The sequence below is a fragment of the Pristiophorus japonicus genome, chromosome 9 (genome assembly GCF_044704955.1).
Source record: "Pristiophorus japonicus isolate sPriJap1 chromosome 9, sPriJap1.hap1, whole genome shotgun sequence".
In the NCBI taxonomy this organism is placed as follows: Eukaryota; Metazoa; Chordata; class Chondrichthyes; family Pristiophoridae; genus Pristiophorus; species Pristiophorus japonicus.
In genome coordinates this window covers 60,777,763-60,795,745 of record NC_091985.1, presented here as the reverse complement: position 1 = coordinate 60,795,745, position 17,983 = coordinate 60,777,763, and positions in this window count along the sequence as shown.

Sequence of the window (17,983 nt, the reverse complement as noted above, 5' to 3'; positions counted from 1 at the left end):
CCGACAAGCGAAGGGCTCATTTGCTGGCCAGCTGTGGACCTAAGACTTACGCACTCATGAAAAACCTGCTAGCACCCGAGAAGCTGGCGGACAAAACCTTCTAAGAGCTCAGCAAACTAATCGGTGAGCACCTCAAACCAGGGAGCAGCGTAAACATGGCCCGACACAGATTCGATACACACCGACGTCGGGAAGGACAGAGCATACCGGACTTCGTTGCAGACCTCCGGCGCTTGGCCAGCCTCTGTAAGTTCACAGATGCCTGCAGGGGGGAGATGCTAAGGGATTTCTTTACTGAGGGCATCGGTCATGCTGGGATTTTCAGAAAGTTATTTGAGACCAAGGATTTGACCTTGGAAGCGGCGGCGTTGATGGCTCAGACTTTTATGGCGGGGGAGGAGGAAACCAAGATAACATACGCGCGCAATTCTGCCTCCAACGTGGCGATGGATCAGGGAGTCAATATCATAAATGCGACACAGAGCCCCACAGGCAGGCAAGGGCAGTTCGAGATACTCCAGTTAGCAATAGACCCAAGAGTAAGTCTCCAACAGAGACAATGGCAGACTGAACGGACATTTACGCCCCCCCAGTGGACAATGCGGCCCGGAATGGGGCCATTGACACCCACTAATAGGTTGCTCAAGAGCAGTCAAAGGGACAATCAGTGAGGAATGCCTTGCAACAGCTCTTTTGTTCACAACAATGGGAATCTCAGTTCATACTGGAGGTATGGGGGCATACATGCTGCCAGGACTTGCAGGTTTAAACAGTTCATCTGCAGAAATTGTAACCTCAGTGGCCATTTAGCCAGAATGTGCAGAAAGCCTGTAACCAGGCTAATATACGAGGCAGATGAACCAGATGAGGGGTCTGCGAGGCAGGATGACGCTTGGGGCAAATCAATGGACGCTGAAGTTCAGCGGGTTCATGTGGCAAATATTCACAGCTCATATACCAAAACGCCACCTATGATGATGAAAGTCCTATTAAACAGCATCCCGGTATGCATGGAGCTGGACACGGGGGCCAGCCAGTCACTCATGAGTGTTCAACAATTCGAAAAGCTGTGGCCACTCAAAGCCAGCAGACCTAAACTAGAACGCATTGAGACGCAATTAGGGACGTACACCAAATAAATCATTCCAGTGCTAGGCAGTGCAATGTTGGCGGTCACACACAATGGATCGGTGAACCGGCTGCCACTCTGGATTGTCCCGGGCAATGGTCCCACACTGTTGGGGAGGAGCTGGTTAGCTAAGATGAACTGGAAATGGGGGGATGTGCACGCCATGTCATCTGTGGAGCGAAGTTCATGCTCACAGGTCCTACAGCAATTTGAGTCACTATTTCAACCTGGCATCGGTACGTTCAAAGGTACCAAAGTAGTAATACACATCACCCCGGACGCCAGACCAGTGCACCACAAAGCCAGAGCTGTGCCATATGTGATGCAGGATAAAATTGAGAGCGAGTTGCACCGGTTGCTGAGAGAGGGCATCATCTTGCCCGTTGAATTCAGCGACTGGGCAAGCCCCATCGTTCCCGTCCTAAAAGCGGTCAGGATTTGTGGCGACTACAAGGCCACTATCAACCGGGTGTCCCTATAAGATCAATACCCGCTTCCAAGAGCGGAGGACCTTTTTTCCACGCTGGCAGGTGGCAAGCTGTTCACCAAGTTGGACCTCACTTCAGCCTACATGACCCAAGAACTGGCTGACAAATCTAAACTACTGACCACCATCACCACGTACAAGGGACTGTTTGTTTACAACAGTTGTCTGTTTGGCATCCGATCAGCGGCCACGATTTTTCAAAGAAACATGGAAAGCCTGCTCAAATCCATTCCTGGAACAATCGTATTTCAGGACGACATCCTCATCACCGGTCGTGACACAGAGGAACACCTCCACAACCTGGAGGAGGTGTTACGCCGACTGGACCGGGTAGGCTTGCGACTCAAGAAGTCTAAGTGTGTGTTTTTGGCTCCCGAAGTCGAGTTTCTGGGCAGGAGGGTTGCTGCAGATGGGATTCGGCCTACCGAATCCAAAACAGAGGCGATTCGACGAGCGCCCAGGCCCTGCAACACATAGAAACATAGAAACATAGAAAATAGGTGCAGGAGTAGGCCATTCGGCCCTTCTAGCCTGCACCGCCATTCAATGAGTTCATGGCTGAACATGAAACTTCAGTACCCCATTCCTGCTTTCTCGCCATACCCCTTGATCCCCCTAGTAGTAAGGACCTCATCTAACTCCTTTTTGAATATATTTAGTGAATTGGCCTCAACAACTTTCTGTGGTAGAGAATTCCACAGGTTCACCACTCTCTGGGTGAAGAAGTTCCTCCGCATCTCGGTCCTAAATGGCTTACCCCTTATCCTTAGACTGTGACCTCTGGTTCTGGACTTCCCCAACATTGGGAACATTCTTCCTGCATCTAACCTGTCTAAACCCGTCAGAATTTTAAATGTTTCTATGAGGTCCCCTCTCATTCTTCTGAACTCCAGTGAATACAAGCCCAGTTGATCCAGTCTTTCTTGATAGGTCAGTCCCGCCATTCCGGGAATCAGTCTGGTGAACCTTCGCTGCACTCCCTCAATAGCAAGAATGTCCTTCCTCAGGTTAGGAGACCAAAACTGTACTCAATACTCCAGGTGTGGCCTCACCAATGCCCTGTACAACTGTAGCAACACCTCCCTGCCCCTGTACTCAAATCCCCTTGCTATGAAGGCCAACATGCCATTTGCTTTCTTAACCGCCTGCTGCACCTGCATGCCAACCTTCAATGACTGATGTACCATGACACCCAGGTCTCTTTGCACCTCCCCTTTTCCTAATCTGTCACCATTCAGATAATAGTCTGCCTCTCTGTTTTTACCACCAAAGTGGATAACCTCACATTTATCCACATTATACTTCATCTGCCATGCATTTGCCCACTCACCTAACCTATTCAAGTCGCTCTGCAGCCTCACAGCATCCTCCTCGCAGCTCACACTGCCACCCAACTTAGTGTCATCCGCAAATTTGGAGATACTACATTTAATCCCCTCATCTAAATCATTAATGTACAGTGTAAACAGCTGGGGCCCCAGCACAGAACCTTGCGGTACCCCACTAGTCACTGCCTGCCATTCTGAAAAGTACCCATTTACTCCTACTCTTTGCTTCCTGTCTGACAACCAGTTCTCAATCCATGTCAGTACACTACCCCCAATCCCATGTGCTCTAACTTTGCACATCAATCTCTTGTGTGGGGCCTTGTCGAACGCCTTCTGAAAGTCCAAATATACCACATCAACTGGTTCTCCCTTATCCACTCTACTGGAAACATCCTCAAAAAATTCCAGAAGGTTTGTCAAGCATGATTTCCCTTTCACAAATCCATGCTGACTTGGACCTATCATGTCACCTCTTTCCAAATGCACTGCTATGACATCCTTAATAATTGATTCCATCATTTTACCCACTACCGATGTCAGGCTGACCGGTCTATAATTCCCTGTTTTCTCTCTCCCTCCTTTTTTAAAAAGTGGGGTTACATTGGCTACCCTCCACTCCATAGGAACTGATCCAGAGTCAATGGAATGTTGGAAAATGACTGTCAACGCATCCACTATTTCCAAGGCCACCTCCTTAAGTACTCTGGGATGCAGTCCATCAGGCCCTGGGGATTTATCGGCCTTCAATCCCATCAATTTCCCCAACACAATTTCCCGGCTAATAAGGATTTCCCTCAGTTCCTCCTCCTTACTAGACCCCCCGACCCCTTTTATAACCGGAAGGTTGTTCATGTCCTCCTTCGTGAATACCGAACCAAAGTACCTGTTCAATTGGTCCGCCATTTCTTTGTTCCCCGTTATGACTTCCCCTGATTCTGACTGCAGTGGACCTACGTTTGTCTTTACTAACCTTTTTCTCTTTACATACCTATAGAAACTTTTGCAATCCGTCTTAATGTTCCCTGCAAGCTTCATCTCATACTTCATTTTCCCTGCCCTAATCAAACCCTTTGTCCTCCTCTGCTGAGTTCTAAATTTCTCCCAGTCCCCAGGTTCGCTGCTATTTCTGGCCAATTTGTATGCCACTTCCTTGGCTTTAATACTATCCCTGATTTCCCTTGATAGCCACGGTTGAGCCACCTTCCCTTTTTTATTTTTATGCCAGACAGGAATGTACAATTGTTGTAGTTCATCCATGCGGTCTCTAAATGTCTGCCATTGCCCATCCACAGTCAACCCCTTAAGTATCATTCGCCAATCCATCCCAGCCAATTCACGCCTCATACCTTCAAAGTTAGCCTTCTTTAAGTTCTGGACCATGGTCTCTGAATTAACTGTTTCATTCTCCATTCCAATGCAGAATTCCACCATATTATGGTCACTCTTCCCCAAGGGGCCTCGCACAACGAGATTGCTAATTAATCCTCTCTCATTGGAGTTACGTCCATTTCTGGGACTCTTGAACTATTTCGAGAACTTTCTGCCGAACTTAAGCACATTGTTGGAGCTGCTACACGTGCTCCTGCGTAAGGGTTGTGATTGATTTTTGGGGGACTGTCAGTAACGGGCTTTCAATCGGGCGCGGAACCTACTTTGTTCAAATAAATTGTTGATCCTGTACGACCTCCATAAGAAATTGGTTCTGACATGTGATGCATCGTCCTATGGGGTTGGGTGCGTGTTGAAGCAGAGTAATGCTGAGGGCCAACTACAACCTGTGGCTTATGCCTCCAGGTCGCTCTCTCAAGCTGAACGGGATTATGGGATGGTTGAGAAGGAAGCACTCGCATGTGTCTATGGGGTGAAAAAGATGCATCAGTATCTCTTTGGCAGGAGGTTCGAATTAGAAACGGACCATAAGCCGTTAACATCCCTGTTGTCAGACAGCAAGGCCGTCAATGTCAATGCGTCAGCTCGCATACAGCGATGGGCTCTCACGCTCACTGCGTATGACTACACCATCCGGCACCAGCCCGGCACCGAAAGCTGCGCTGACGCACTCAGCAGGCTTCCACTGGCCACCACCGAGGGGGCAGCAGAGCAAAGCGCTGAGATGGTCATGGCTGTCGATGCCTTTGACAGCGCAGTCTCCCCCATCACAGCCCACCAGATCAAAATCTGGACCAACAGAGATCCCCTCCTATCCTTGATTAAGAAATGTGCCCTGACTGGGGATTGGGCGCCCGCACACGGAGCATGCCCTGAGGAGGTCAAACCTTTTCACAGACGGATGGATGAGCTCTCCATCCAAGCCGACTGCCTACTATGGGGCAGCCGGGTAGTCATGCCCCAGAGGGGCAGGGAAGCATTCATCAGGGAACTCCACAGCAAGCACCCAGGCATCGTGCTGATGAAGGCCATTGCCCGGTCACACGTTTGGTGGCCGGAAATTGATTCAGACCTGGAACACTGTGTTCGCAGGTGCACGACGTGTGCCCAGCTAGGTAATGCCCCCAGGGAGGCCCCGCTCAGCCCATGGCCCTGGCCCACCAGGCTATGGTCACGTATTCACATAGGCTACGCGGGCCCGTTCATGGGAAAAATGTTTCTCATTGTGGTTGATGCGTACTCGAAATGGATCGAGTGCATCATTTTGAATTCATGCACAACATCCACCACTATGGAGAGTCTGCGCATGGTCTTTGCGACCCACAGCTTGTCGGACATCCTTGTTAGCGATAATGGCCCATGTTTCACAAGCTACGAATTCCAGGAGTTCATGTCGGGTAATGGCATTAACCATGTCAGGACAGCACCGTTCAAGCCGGCCTTTAATGGCCAGGCGGAACGTGCGGTCCAAATCATAAAGCAAAGCATGCTCTGGATTCAAGGACCCTCCCTTCAATGCCGCCTATCGCGCCTCCTGCTGGCCTATAGGTCCCGACCGCACTCACTCACGGGGGTCCCGCCCGCGGAGCTACTCATGAAATGAACACTCAAAACTCGGCTGTCCCTCATTCATCCAGTCCTGTCCGACATTGTTGAGGACAAGCACCAGTCCCAAAACGAGTACCATGACCCGAAATTCAAGGCGGAGATGTATAGAAATTGATGACCCCGTATTTGTTCTCAATCACGCTTTGGGGCCCAAATGGCTTGAGGGTACTGTAATAGACAAAGAGGGGAATAGGGTCATAGTGGTTAAACTTAACAATGAGCAGATATGCCGCAAGCATCTGGATCAAGTAAAAAAAAAGGTTCAGCATGGACACTGAGGAACCTGAGGAAGATCATGAGATGGTAGTCCCACCACCGCCAGTGAACGAGCAACAAGAACATTCAGCAGCATGCACAATCCCTGCGGCCAGCCCGGACAGGCCGGAATCAGCACAGGTGACAGACACGCATACCAAGGCTCAACAACCAACTGCGGCGCTCCACGAGAGAGCGCAGACCACCCGAGAGACTTAACCTATGATCCCAATAAGATGCTGAAGGGGAGGTGATGTCATGTATGTAACCTTTTTGTAACAACACTGCAATACTGTATATACGTAAGAAATGCACACCTTGACCACAAGGGGTGAACTTGTGGGAGACACTCCTCACCTGGTCACCCAGGTATATAAAGGGAGGTCCCACGCAGGGTCATCACTTCTTGCTCCTGTGAGTAAAGATTCAGGTCATGGAGTGACCTTGTCCATAGAATGTGCCTTGTGTGGATTTGTGGTATTGTGTAAGGACTTTACAATCACGTCTCATTCTTCTGAATTCCAATGAGTAGAGGTCCAACCTACTCAATCTTTCCTCATAATCAAGCCCCTCATCCCCGGAATCAACCTAGTGAACCTTCTCTGAACTGCCTCCAAAGCAAGTATATATTTTCGTAAATATGGAAAGGTACAAATAACGAAAGCGTATAGTTGAAAAAATGCAAACATAAAGTTGTTTACCATCTACTACTACATTCACATGAGGTACAAGACCAACCCATCAAAACTCGTGTATTTTAATAGAATTTTACGTTAAAATTCATATTTCACTGAGAAAGGTGCACCTTACGTTGAATAGTTTGAAAAAGTAACCTAATTTCTTCAGCTTAATTCCTCCTTGTTTAATTACTTAACACTGATTTCAGTCCGGCATCCCATGGGGGTAATGATGACTTTGTGCGATACTGTAAAACAGGTAATAAAAATCAGCAATCCATTTTACAGCTCTCCCGATTTTTATTTGCGTTGACTTTATCTCTAAAAACCCCTCTCTGAACTTTCCATTCCTCTGACTTTGGCCTCTTGTACATTCCCCTTTCCCTTTACCCCACCAGTAGTGGCCACACCTTTGGCTTCTTAAACCATACACTCCAGAATTCCCTCCCTAATTCCCTCCACTGCATCGCCTCCCTGTCCTCTATTAAGATCCTCCTTAAATTCATCTCTTTAGCCAAGCTTTTACTCACCCCTCCTGGTATCTATTTCCTTGGCTCAACGTCCGTTGTTTGGTTATACCTCTGTATCGTGCTTTGGGATGGTTTTCGATCTTACAGTTGCTATATAAATGCAAATTGTTGTAATTGGAGCGGACAGGAGGGACATCTTCCAGGGACTTGGAGCCATCCCTTCGTGTGATGGGCAGGAAAGGAGCAGCCGTGCTGGGAAATTCCAGTCAGGGTGGTGACGACTTCAGTAGTGTAACCATGCAGGAGCTGAGCTGTCCTGAGAAGTAGGGGGTTTAAAACATCTGTTCACTCAGGAACATGAATATGTTATACCCGCATGTAAGGCTTCTAACATCTCTATATGTGCTGACTAGGGCCTACTAAAGCTTTCACTGCAGAGCAGTGTGCTCACATATCACACTTGACAGATGAGTGAGTGGTCTAATCTTTCTGCTAAACACGCCACAAAATCTCAATTAGAATTCATCAATGATATAGATGTGAAACGATTGAATTTATTCTTGCCAAAAGAACTATAGCATTGATAACAATGTCAGGAGGGAAATTAACTTTGTTAACTGTGAGATCAGCCATAAATTAGGAGATCTGTTGTGGTAAAATCATTCTTTATAACTCTGTGGCTCTGCATGCCTCTAAACAAAAATGATCTGATACCATATGGATCAAAATAAATTGAAACTACTGATAGTTGCAAGTCAATACGCTACATCAATTTGGCAAAGTGTGTCCTGTCATGTAGTCTGGCCGCACACTGCTTCGTACTCAGAACTCTTTGTGCTGGTCAGGGTTGAGAAGTGAATTACAAAATCAAGCATCAATCATTTTGACACTGCAGTACAGAAACAACAATGTTACATCGTGGAAATACAAGTAACGGCAACATATCTTATTTGATGAATATCCCGGAATAGTAAATATATACAAGGTTTGAAAACCACCCAAACTTCTTCCTCGGATAATGCAGTAGTTAAAGGAAATTTTATTTTTCATTTTGACAATTTCCAAATGACCTTTAAAGGTGTTGAATTGTCCTATATGATATTTAGCAACCTTTATAAGGCTGATCTTAACTCCCAGGGAGAAGCCAGCAGTAGTGGATGGCAATGCCTTGCGAGTGTGGGGTTCAGAAGACCGGCAGATGTTAACTGCCAGCAGTCAGCGACTTGAAAGGGGCAGCTGACTGGTGGGAGTGGAGGCAGATCAGCAGCCAGGAGGTCACTTGCTGGCATCAGGAGAAGGCTAGCGGCAACAAGGTAAGTCTATAAACGGGACAGGGGTTCTCTGAGGGTCTCAGATTTTGGGTTCGGGGTGGGGGGGTTCGGGGGTGTTTGGGGTTGGGACAGAGGCGCAGCCCTGAGCAGCAGAAGCCTGGACTTTTCTTGTGCAGCCCAGAGGAATACTCCTGCTCCTTCAGGCCCAACTAAGGCAAATTTTGTTTGACTTATTTTAGAGGGCCTCACTGGCTTCCCAACAGGTTCACATGGCAGGTTGACCATCGCGGGCACCCCTCCTCAGGAGTACAGTAAAAGTCCATTGGAGTCCCATGTAGATCAAGAAACCACAATTTGCATGTATTAATAAGGCTCCTCCCATATTAACCATCCATAATGTATTTGCTTCATGGGTTCTTTGCTTAAGAATTCATAGCAACAAATTGCTATTAAGAACTAGTTTGTTTATTAGCAAAAGGTTCAACAATCACACTACACATTACCAGTTCATCCACCAGGCTCACAACCACCTGCCTCATCGTGGATCCCCTGAACCCAACTGACTGGGGTTTTATTGAGTCTTGAGAACCTCACATGACTGGCTATGCCACTCACAACTCAACAGCTCTACAACTATTTTAATACAAGTGCCCTACCCACCCCCCCCCGCCCCCCCCGCTTAAAAGGGTCATTAAAACCGACAAATTAAACCAATTAAACTTTTTACATTATTTGATCAAATTAAAATTTGGTTGGCGTGCACTCCAGTCCCTCCGGTGCCCACCTCTCGCAGAAGGCCGCAAGCGTACCGGTGGACACCGCGTGCTCCATCTCCAGGTACACTCTGGCTCGGATGTAACCAGGGAAGAGAGGCAGGCAGTCGGGCTGAACAACCCCCTCGACCGCCGGCTGCCTGGACTGGATAATGGCCACCTCTCCCCTCCGCACAGGATGCCCAAAGATCAGGAGTGTTGGACTGAAGTGCAACCAGAATTTGAGGAGCAGCCCCTTCAAATATTGGAAGAGGGGTTGCAATCTCACACATTGAATATACACATGGAACTCGGACTCCTACATACGGCAGAAATTGCAGGCAGCCTGGAGTCCGTGAACCGACTTAAAAACTTATTGCATGGGACTGCTCCATGCAACACCCTCCAGGCCAAGTCCCCAATAAATAAAGGGAGGACTCCTGTGTGTCCAGATGGCAGACGAGGATGGCAAAGTGGAGAGTGTGCACGAGCAGCCCATACAGGAATCCCCTCCGCACAGAACTGAAACTCACGGTCAACAGCTCTACAAACCTGCGAGCATACTTACAGGTGCATACATTACACCAGCCGATACATGACTTTCATGCACTCATATTGACTTTTGTGTTTAGAGCTCTTCTTAGGTTCTGCTTATTATTGAGAATTTGATTTGTTTCAGCATTTTGGTTTGACTTTGAAGGTCTGAACCTAATGGTTACTGTGTGGAATCTTCCTTACAGCTTTACAACACACACAGACTCCAAGATGGCTCTTAACACAGGAACGTGTCACGTGACCTGTCACCTGATGCTTTATTATTGTAAACAGCAATGGCTGCGTTACCACAGTAGTCCACTAGGTGGAGCAGTAGTCTACTAGATGGAGCTTATACATTACACTTCTCCCTCCTTAATGAAGAAGTAATTATATCAATAGTCATCATACATAACTTGCATGGTTATACATAACAAAAGATATTGACTTATTTTGCCATATTTACAAATCAAACGTAACCACTTGTTTTCTGTTTTGAAGAGAATACCATCGCTCAGAACAGAATTTTCCAAACATGGTGTCGAACTTAGACTTATTCGAGGCTGAACCTAAGGAAATTTTTCCTCCAAGGGATACCCTTGATCTACATTTGAACTCTCTGCAACTTCAGACTGTTTGTCTGCCTGACTCGGACTCAGACTTAAAGTCTGACTTTCTCTTGGAATTGTTTCTAGTACATCTGATGTAGGATTTGCGACTGGAACTCTAATTGTAACAAGACTATCTGACTCATCAGAAATAATCGAATCATTCCAACTTTCAACTCGTTCCACATCTGTAGGTAAAATATAAATCAATGTGCACAAATCTAACCTATCCATGATCAAACATCTTGACCAAATATGTGCGAGGACCACATACCTTCACCACTCTTCCTGGTAACTATTTATGGTGATGATTCTTCACTCTCACCTTCTAATTTAATTTCACACCTCTCTCCACCTCTATCATAATTCTCTTTCTGTCTTAATTGTTTCTCTTTTACTGACTGTGCCAAGTTTGGCTTTAACAACAAGAATCTGGTTGGTGGCTGTCATTTGAGAAACAACTCTGCTGGTGTTCTATTAGTGGTTGTATGAGGAGTATTACAATAAATAATTAGAAAATTAGCTAATTTGTGGTCCAATAACAACTGTTGTTTCTTTGGATTTGGATCCAACATTTGCTTGATGAGGGCACATTTTACAATTTATACTTTGTATTCTGCTGCACCATTTGAAGCAGGGTGGTATGGTGGAACTTTGGTATGTTTCACAACATTTATGCGCGTGAACTGTGCAAATTCTTCTGAACAAAATTGTGGCCCATTATCAGACACGATTTCTTCCAGGAGGCCATATGAAGAAAATAATCTTTGCACATTGTCTAGTGGTTTACTTGTTGTTATTTTCTGCATCGGAAACATCTCTACCCACTTTGAATGGCTTTCAATCACAATGAACAATTGCTGTACTTCTAGCTCAGCAAAAATCCACATGTAACCTTTGCCACACCCTAGAGACCATTTCCATGGCTGCAATGGTACTGATGATGGTTTCTTGCTTACCGAATAACATGTTGTATACTGACTAACGATGTGCTCTATATTTTTATCTGGACCTGACAACTATAAGTAACTGTGTGCAAAATTCTTGGTCAAGCACATTCCCAGGTGCTGGCTATGAAGATCTCCTAATAATTTGGACCTGAAAATATGTGGAATAACTACTCTTCCACCCCACATGATATAATATTTATCCACTGATAATACATTCCGATGAATGAAGCATGGATGAATATCTTTCTCTGATACCTGGTTTGTCCAGCCATTTGCTATGTAATCTGTTGTGTATTTGTAAAGCATGCACTCCCATGTTCCGCCACCAGGAAGCTCATCCCCTGAAGTCCCAAGGGATCCCAGCATCCCTTTGGAGCACTGTATATAAGCCGGCCCCTAAAGCCTGTTCCTCACTTTGGTGTGTCTTATTAAAGACTGAGGTCACTGTTACTTTAACCTCACTGTGTGCAGCCTCATCTGTGTTAGCAACACAATAACTGGCGATGATAATACGAATCCAATGCAAAGATGCAGCAAACTGTAGGCATCCTGGAGAAGTTCTCAGAGGGTGAGGACTGGGAAGCCTATGTCGAACAGCTAGACCAGTACTTTGTAGCCAACGAGCTGGACAGAGAAGGAAACACTGCAAAAAGGAGAGCGGTCCTCCTCACAGTCTGCGGGGCACCAACCTACAGCCTCATGAAGAATCTTCTGGCTCTGGTGAAATAAGTCGTATGAGGAGCTGTGTACACTGGTTCAGGAGCATCTTAACCCGAGGGAGAGCGTGCTGATGGCGAGGTATCGGTTCTACACGTGCCAGCGATCTGAAGATCAGGAAGTGGAGAGCTATGTCGCCGAGCTAAGGCGAATTGCAGGACAATGTGAGTTTGATGGCTACCTGGAGCAAATGCTCAGAGACTTTTTTGTACTGGGCATTGACCACGAGACCATCCTATGAAAACTTTTGATTGTAGGGACACCGACGCTCAGTAAGGCCATTGCGATAGCACACAGGTGTTTGTGTTCACCAGTGATAACACCAAACAAATCTCTCAGCACACAAGTGCTAGCAATGTTCATAAATTAACTGGAACTGTGTTTGCGAGCAGAAATGTACAGGGCAGAAACCACGAGTCTGCAACTGCCAGCAGGCCTCAGATGACCCAGATGACTCAGAGTCCCCAACAAAGGATGAATGCAAGGCAATTCACACCTTGTTGGCATTGTGGAGGCTTCATAGTTTAAAAACTAGTATTAAAACACTCTACCTAAACTCACGCAGCATTCAAAATAAAGTAAATGAGTTGACGGCACAAATCATTACAAATGGGTATGAATTGGTGGCCATTACAGAAACGTGGTTACAGGGTGGCCAAGACTGGGAATTAAACATACAGGGGTATCTGACAATTCAGAAGGATAGACAAGAAGAGAAAAGAGGTGGGGTAGCTCTGATAATAAAGGATGATAACAAGGCAGTTGTGAGAGATGATATTGGCTCGAATGAACAAAATGTTGAATCATTGTGGGTGGAGATTAGAGATAGTAAGGGGAAAAAGTCACTGGTGGGCGTAGTTTATAGGCCCCCAAATAATAATTTCACGGTGGGGCGGACAGTAATCAAGGGAATAATGGAGGCATGTGAAAAAGGAATGGCAGTAATCATGGGAGATTTTAACCTACATATTGATTGGTCAAATCAAATCGCACGAGGTAGCCTGGAGGAGGAATTCATAGAATGCATACGGGATTGTTTCTGAGAACAGTATGTTACAGAACCTACAAGGGAGCAAGCCATCTTAGATCTGGTTCTTGTAATGAGACAAGAATAATAAATGATCTCCGAGTAAAAGATCCTCTCAGAATGAGTGATCACAGTATGGTTGAATTTGTAATACAGATTGAGGGTGAGGAAGTAGTGTCTCAAATGATCGCACTATGCTTAAACAAAGGGGACTACAGTGGGATGAGGGCAGAGTTGGCTAAAGTAGACTGGGAACACAGACTAAAAGGTGACACAATTGAGGAACAGTGGAGGACTTTTAAGGCGTTCTTTCACAGTGCTCAACAAATGAGTGAAAAAGAAGGGCGGTAAGAGAAGGGATAACCTGCCGTGGATAACCAAGGAAACAAAGAAGAGTATCAAATTAAAAACCAATGCATATAAGGTGGCCAAGGTTAGTGGGAAACTAGAAGATTGGGAAATTTTTAAACGACAGCAAAGAATGACTAAGAAAGCAATAAAGAAAGGAAAGATAGATTACGAAAGTAAACTTGGGTAAAATATAAAAACAGATAGTAAAAGCTTTTACCGAAGAGAGTGACTAAAGTAAATGTTGGTCCCTTAGAAGATGAGAAGGGGGATTTAATAATGGGAAATGTGGAAATGGCTGAGACCTTAAACAATTATTTTGCTTCGGTCTTCACAGTGGAAGACACAAAAACCATGCCAAAAATTGCTGGTCATGGGAATGTGGGAAGGGAGGACCTTAAGACAATCACTATCACTAGGGGGGTAGTGCTGGACAGGCTAATGGGACTGAAGGTAGACAAGTCCCCTGGTCCTGATGAAATGCATCCCAGGGTATTAAAAGAGATGGCGGAAGTTATAGCAGATGGATTCGTTATAATCTACCAAAATTCTCTGGACTCTGGGGAGGTACCAGCAGATTGGAAAGCAGCAAATGTAATGCCTCTGTTTAAAAAAGGGGGCAGACAAAAGGCAGGTAACTATAGGCCGGTTAGTTTAACATCTGTATTGGAGAAAATGCTTGAAGCTATCATTAAGGAAGAAATAGCGGGACATCTAGATAGGAATAGTACAATCAGGCAGACGCAACATGGATTCATGAAGGGGAAATCATGTTTCACTAATTTACTGGAATTCTTTGAGAATATAACGAGCATGGTGGATAGAGGTGTACTCATGGATGTGGTGTATTTTGATTTCCAAAAGGTATTCGATAAGGTGCCACACAAAAGGTTACTGCAGAAGATAAAGGTACACGGAGTCAGAGGAAATGTATTAGCATGGATCGAGAATTGGCTGGCTAACAGAAAGCAGAGAGTCGGGATAAATGGGTCCTTTTCGGGTTGAAAATCGGTGGTTAGTGGTGTGCCAAAGGGATCGGTGCTGGGACCACAACTGTTTACAATATACATAGATGACCTGGAAGAGGGGACAGAGTGTAGTGTAACACAATTTGCAGATGACACAAAGATTAGTGGGAAAGCGGGTTGTGTAGAGGACACAGAGAGGCTGCAAAGGGATTTAGATAGGTTAAGCGAATGGGCTAAGGTTTGGCAGATGGAATACAATGTCGGAAAATGTGAGGTCATCCACCTTGGAAAAAAAACAGTAAAAGAGAATATTATTTGAATGGGGAGAAATTACAACATGCTGCGGTGCAGAGGGACCTGGGGGACCTTGTGCATGAATCCCAAAAAGTTAGTTTGCAGGTGCAGCAGGTAATCAGGAAGGCGAATGGAATGTTGGCCTTCATTGCGAGAGGGATGGAGTACAAAAGCAGGGAGGTCCTGCTGAAACTGTACAGGGTATTGGTGAGGCCGCACCTGGAGTACTGCATGCAGTTTTGTTCACCTTACTTAAGGAAGGATATACTAGCTTTGGAGGGGGTACAGAGACGATTCACTAGGCTGATTCCGGAGATGAGGGGGTTACCTTATGATGATAGATTGAGTAGACTGGGTCTTTATTCGTTGGAGTTCAGAAGGATGAGGGTTGATCTTATCGAAACATTCAAAATAATGAAAGGGATAGACAAGAAAGAGGCAGAGAGATTGTTTCCACTGGTCGGGGAGACTAGAACTAGGGACACAGCCTCAAAATACGGGGGAGCCAAGTTGAGAAGGAATTTCTTAAAACCAAGTTGAGAAGGAATTTCTTCTCCCAGAGGGTTGTGAATCTGTGGAATTCTCTGCCCAAGGAAGCAGTTGAGGCGAGCTCATTGAATGTATTCAAATCACAGATAGATAGCTTTTTAACCAATAAGGGAATTAAGGGTTATGGGGAGCAGGCGGGTAAGTGGAGCTGAGTCCACGGCCAGATCAGCCATGATCTTTTTGAATGGCGGAGCAGGCTTGAGGGGCTAGATGGCCTACTCCTGTTCCTAATTCTTATGCTCTTATGTTATATTCCACTCAGCCTATTCATGCCGCTTCAAAGGGTATGTTTGCAAGAGCTGTGGAACAATGGGGCACCTCCAACGAGCTTGCAAACGAGCTGCAAGCTCTGCAAAACCTGCTAACCCCCACGTGGCAGAGGAAGATCGGTCCATGGTGGATCAAAGCAATTTCGAGCCTCAGAGAGAGGAGGCAGATGCTGAAGTACTCGGGGTGCACACATTTTTGACGAAATGTCCACCTATAATGCCAACCGTAAAATTGAATGGCTTATCCATAGCCATGGAACTGGACACTGGCGCTAGCCAATCCATCATGAGTAAAAAGCTGCTTGAGAGACTGTGGTGCAACAAGGCATTCAGACCAGCCCTGAGCACCATCCACACGAAACTGAGAACATACATCAAAGAGTTTATCACTGTCCTGGGCAGCGCCATGGTCAAGATCACCTACGAGGGCACGGTGCACGAACTTCCACTCTGGATTGTCCCGGGCGATGGCCCCACACTGCTTGGAAGGAGCTGGCTGGGCAAAATCCGCTGGAACTGGGATGACATCCGAGCGCTATCACATGTCGATGAGGCCTCATGTACCCAGGTTCTTAACAAATTTCCTTCCCTTTTTGAGCCAGGCATTAGAAAGTTTTCCGGAGTGAAGGTGCGGATCCACTTGGTCCCAGAGGCACGACCCATTCACCATAAGGCGCGAGCGGTACCTCACATGATGAAGGAGAGAGTGGAAATCGAGCTGGACAAGCTACAACGTGAGGGCATCATCCCCCCAGTGGAATTCAATGAGTGGGCCAGCCCGATTGTTCCAGTACTCAAAAGTGATGGCACGGTCAGGATTTCCGGCGATTATAAAGTAACTATTAATCGTTTCTCGCTACACGACCAATACCCGCTACCTAAGGCAGACGACATATTTGCGACGCTGTCAGGAGGCAAGACGTTCACCAAGCTCGACCTGACTTCGGCCTACATGACGCAGGAGCTGGAGGAGTCTTCGAAGGGCCTCACCTGCATCAACACGCACAAGGAACTGTTCATCTACAACAGATGCCCATTTGGAATTCGGTTGGCTGCAGCGATCTTCCAGAGAAACATGTAGAGCCTACTCAAGTCGGTACCACACACGGTGGTCTTTCAGGACGACATATTGGTCATGGGTTGGGACACCGCCGAGCACCTAAAAAACCTGGAGGAGGTCCTCCCGTGACTGGATCGCGTAGGGCTTTGGCTGAAGAGATCGAAATGCCTCTTCATGGCAACAGAAGTGGAGTTTTTGGGGAGAAAGATCACGGCGGATGGCATTCGGCCCACAGACGCCAAGACAGAGGCTATCAGGAACGCGCCCAGGTCACAGAGCGTCACGGAGCTGCGGTCATTCCTGGGACTCCTCAACAATTTTGGTAACTTCCTACCGGGGTTAAGCACCCTTTTCGAGTCCCTACATGTGTTATTGCACAAAGGTGAGAACTGGGAAGGGGAAAAAAAACAAGTAATTGATTTTGAGAAAGCCAGAAACATTTTATGCTCCAACAAGCTGCTTGTATTGTATGACCTGTGTAAAAGACTTGTGACACGTCGTCGTATGGAGTCGGGTGTGTAGTACAACAAGCTAACATTGCAGGGAAGTTGCAACCTGTCGCCTATGCTTCCAGGAGCTTGTCTAAGGCCGAGAAGGCCTACAGCATGATTGAGAAAGAGGCATTAGCGTGTGTGTTCGGGGTAAAGAAAATGCATCAGTACCTGTTTGCCTCAAATTTGAGCTGGAAACCGATCACAAACCCCTCACATCCCTGTTCGCTGAAAACAAGGGGATAAATACTAATGCCTCAGCCCGCATACAAAGGTGGGTACTCGCGCTATCAGCGTATAACTATACCATCTGCCACAGGCCAGACACCAATAACTGTGCGGATGCTCTCAGTCGGCTACCGTTACCCACCACGGGGGTGGAAATGGTGCAGCCTGCAAACTTGTTTAATGGTGGCGCAGCCCGCAGACTTGTTGATGGTCATGGAAGCATTTGAAAATGATAAATCACCTGTCACGGCCCGCCAGATTAGGACTTGGATCAGCCAAGATTCTCTTCTGTCCCTAGTAAAAAAAACTGTGTACTGCATGGGAGCTGGGCCAGCATCCCCGTTGAAATGCAAGAACCAATCAAGCCGTTCCAGCGGCGAAAGGACGAGCTGTCCATTCAGGCAGACTGCCTGTTGTGGGGTAACTGCGTAGTGCTACCAAAATAGGGCAGGGAGACGTTCATCTCGGATCTCCACAGCACACACCCGGGTATAGTAATGATGAAAGCGATAGCCAGATCCCATGTATGGTATCGACTCTGACTTAGAGTCCTGTGTACGGCAATGCAGCATAT